Here is a 4,531-nt window from a genome sequence, read left to right on the forward strand (position 1 = left end):
AGAGAAAAGTTTGGAGAGAGCTCTTTAAAAAGTGGTCGATAGAATATTACCTTCAAAATGTAGAACAAGTTGTACACCAGCCTGAGACCATTCTCAAGCTTCTGAGTTGCTCACGAAGGGAAATTGTATCCGGTAATCTTGGGAAAACAAAATAGGCTAACAAGGTTGAGACAAATGAAAAGCTAGTTAGAAAGGGGCTGGCCAACTTGGACACAGATCTTGTATGTCTTGAAATCTCGTCCTGAATTCTGTTTACCTTATTAAGGAAGTTTTTTGTTTTGTTGAAAAATTGAGAGTTTATAATTATCTTTTTGAAACCTTTCCATTTCTTCATTTCTCCTCCCTCTCACCCTAACAATCCCCTTTCTCTATTTGCTGTGATCTGTGAACTCGCTATTGTTGCCACATGGGTCAATTGAGATGGACACAGTAGCTTAATTACATGTATATCTAGTTAATGTCCATCAAGCAAATACCACCTCAAATAAGTGCAGTGGATGTAATCTACAAGATTAGAAACTGTTTTGCTTTATTTTTCTTTATTTAATGAAATAGAAAATCTAGTGTAGAAGTGGGGCCCCGTCTCTCTCCTGTAGGCTGTTTAAACCAAGATTTCCCAAGTGCCATATGTAAATCACCTGGGTAACTGGGTAAAATACAGATGCCTGGGTTTTAGCTCTAGAGATTCTAATTTAGTGAGTCATGGGCGAGACCGGGCAGTCTGTGTCATTAAAACCCTCCTTTGCGTGAGTTGGCTGTGCTGCTGCTGTGCCTGGGAACTGCCAGTTTACATGGTCCACCATCGTCCAGGCAGCATATCCATCTGAGGGCAGCACACAGCTGCACCACAGGAAGAGGAGCCAGGAGGTAAGCGCAGCATCCACAGCATCCTGAGTGTTAGCCCCGTGGAGCCACATTCATAAAATGTCAGGAATGTCCCAGATGGAAATTTGGCATCATGGGGAAGGGAACAGTGGATGAAAGAGGAGTTCTGTCTGGCAGGTATGCGGGCTTTGTGGACAGTCCATGTGGAGATGACCAATGGGCAGGTGCGGACAGGGCTCTGAGCTTCCAAAGGATTGAGCTCACAGATGATGATGTGCGATGAAGTGAGAGGCAGGGTGGGATTAGTTCATCAGAGGCCCGAATATGTAAAGAACTGACAGGAATGGAGGCAAGGCAAAGGTGAAGTTCCACATTTCAGAGTCAAGTGGAGGAGGAGGAGTTGCCAGGGGAGACAGAGACATGAGGACCGAGAAATAGGATGTCCTGAGTGACCTTCAAAGGAGAAGTTTCAGAAGCTTTCAGGGGGAAGAAACCAGATTCCGAGGTACCTCATGTACATGTGTGCAGAACACTTGTTTAAGAAAGTTAGTGGGGTAAGGAAGGAAGAAATATATGGCATTTTTAGGGGTTGAAAGAAGGTCTTTTCAGGTTTGGGCTCAATGGATTCACAAGAGTCCTTATCCGGGAAAGAGGAAGGCAGGAGAGGAATGGTCAGAGAAGGAGATAACGGAAATAGCCAAGAGCCGAGGAATGCCAGTGACCTCTAGATTTTGGAAAGGACCAGGCTCCCCAGGATCCTCCGGAAGGAGCTGGACCTGCTGACACTTTGATTCTAGTTCCACATGACTCATTTTGGACTTCTGACCTCTAGAACCGTAAGAGGATAAGCCAGTGCTTTTTTAAGCCAATAAGTTTGTCTTCATTTGTTACAGCAGCAACAGGAAAAGAATTCAGTAAGGGAGCCCTGGTGATCCATATAAGTCAGCTTCCAGGGGCATCCAGTGGTCCAGAGAGGATGAAGAATGGAGCAGAAGGGGTGAATGGAATAAGAACAGATGTCAATATCTAGAAATCGGATTCCTCTGGAAAGCTATATTCCCTCTGCTGATGGTTAGTTCGAAGCGTAGAGGGACTAGCAGAGGAGGCAGATGTTTTAAAGTGTAAAGTGGGGATACCAGTGCAAAATATTAAGTGGATGTGTGTGATTTCGAGGATCGTTGTTTGAGGTGGAGCCAAACTTGTGAAGCTGCAATGGGAAAGCAATTAAGACCTGGTGAAGGGATCCCTTGTACATTTCTAGAGGGAATTCTCAGCATCCTTTCTATGATAGTCCCTGATTTGGGGAGGAGCTTCATCTCTTTCTCCATTCTCAGTCCAGGGGTCCCATCTCTCTATATCAGCCTATATAGACATAGCTCTGTCCTTCTATCCAAATGACTGAAGGATGAACATGTGACCCAAGTTGGTCCAATCAGAGTGAAGCCCTGGACTTGCCTAGGAGTTACGTGGAAGAGAATTTCTCTTTTTTCTACTGTACTTGAACATGAGAGGTTTTGAGGGCAAAGCCTGTCTGAGTTGTAGCCAACACAGCAGAAGTAAAAGATGGATTGAAGCTGGTGACATTGTTCAAGTCCCAGAATCCAGCCACGGCCTCAGTCTGCCATAGCCCCGGTCTTTTCTGTTTCATGTCAATGAATTTCTCTTTTTACTTAACCAGTTTGAGTCATCTCTAATTGAAATGCTGCCCTCCTGACACCAGGCCTATGCTTGGGATTGACCTTGACCCTCGCTTGGCCTCTTTTGATCCCACTGGGCATTGAACATTTGCTCCCCTGTGGCTTCCACACCTGTGTGATTTGTCAAAGAGTACTGTAGACAGGTGACAGGTCATTGATGACAGGTTTTCTGAGTGGAGAAAACTGTTTCCAAAATAGGATACTTTGTGCTCTTACATTTGAAATGGCTTCACTGTCAAGTCACAAAGGAAGGTTTTTGTCCCCTACATTTGTAGGCATGTAACATTGCAACAAAGACCCAAGAAGCAATTTTTTCTTTTAGGGGATGAATAAATATAGAACCAGTCACTGTCAGAAACCGATGTGCTAGATGAATATACTCCCATAAGAGAAAACTTTTCCTTATAATTGTATGAAATTAATGAGCATTTTATAGCCCTGTACCCTTTGCATTTTCACATGTATCATCTGATCAAATTGACCCAAGTTAAAACCACCCTGGGAGGTGGGTATTATAATCCCCAATTTATGGAAATTGATGCTCAACAAGCTTTAAACAGGTCACCCAAGTTCTCTAGCCAATGAGGGTCAGATATGGAATTGGAACCCAGGCCTCTGTGATTTCAAAATCCCATGTAGTTCACACCACATTGTGCTGGCAGAATGAGAAGGTTTGTGGCAGTGTTCAATGAATTTTGGCTTGGAGTCCATTGTATACTCTTTGCTGCCAAGGCAATATTCATGACTTCCCTAGGCCATCAAATAAAGGTCATAGAAAAACCGGAATGTCCTTCATGGAAAGCAAGGTCAAGAGTTATGAGGTTACCAACCTGGTCTTCCTCCCTTATTTTTCACCAGGTCCTGTCAATTCTTAAACAGCCCTCAATCTAAGTATTTCGCTTCATCTCCAAGCCCCCATCTCTGTTTGCCGGGACCACAACTATTGCCTCCTCTTTGTTTCCACTCTTGTCAACTCCAACCCATTCTCCAGACTGCATGGGAGTGAAAGAAACACAAGTCAGATTACTATGTTCTTTCTCTGCTTAAGAGTTTCAATGGTTCCATCTTCTCTGGGGATGAAACTCAAACACCTTACAAAGATTTTGAGGGCCATGCTTATCAGGCCTTCCTGACCCCTTTGGTCCCATAGCTTACATCGTCCTTCCTGATCTCTGAGCTTCAGCCACACTGGCCCTCTCCCAGCAACCTTCAGCGTCACGGTCCCTGTAGTCCCAAAGCCTGTTCCTCACCTGGCATGTTCTAACCAATCCTCTCCTATGTCCTCCGCATACAATCCCCTTTCACCTAGTTTATCTTGCTCACCCTTTCATCTCAGCCTTCTGTTCAGACAGAGTAGTCCTCCAATTATCTGTCACAATAGCACCCGCTTCATTTCTCTCTTTATTTTTTTTTTGTAGAATTTACCACAGTTTGTTATGATATGTTTGTATAGTCGTTAATCACTCTCACCTCAACTAGACTGTAAGCTCCACAAGGTCAGGGAATGTGTTTGTTGGCTGCTTCTAGTAGATACTTGTTGCCTGCTTTCTCCATTTCCCCTACCCGCTTCTTCTTCCTAAGAGCATCTATGCTTTCCTTTGTGGGATCAACTCTACCCTGTTGTGTAACAAATACGACAAAATAAAAATTTCAGGGGGAGCTGATAAGGTAATCTCATTCTTGCTATAACGATTGGTACTTGGAGGAGAGTAATGCAGCCGTAAGCTATTCCACACATGCCATTTACCTGGACACATTTGGTTTGTCTTTTCCGTGGGCAATTTTGGATCACTGAAAGGTGATTGGGGGAGTATCTTCTGATCCGAGCTGCCATCTTGCTACCATGATGGTAGCTTGCTTGAAGCCAAATAAAAAACTGACATTCAAAAGAAGGGAGAGCTGCAAGCATTGCAGAGAAACGAAGGCAGAGAGGATTCTTACCCCTTAATGAAGTTACATTAAAGATAATGCCCCAGTTCAAGGTCTTCTCCAGTTAGTTTAGGTCATTT

Source organism: Pteropus vampyrus, unplaced genomic scaffold, assembly GCF_000151845.1.
Source record: "Pteropus vampyrus isolate Shadow unplaced genomic scaffold, Pvam_2.0 Scaffold29, whole genome shotgun sequence".
NCBI lineage: Eukaryota > Metazoa > Chordata > Mammalia > Chiroptera > Pteropodidae > Pteropus > Pteropus vampyrus.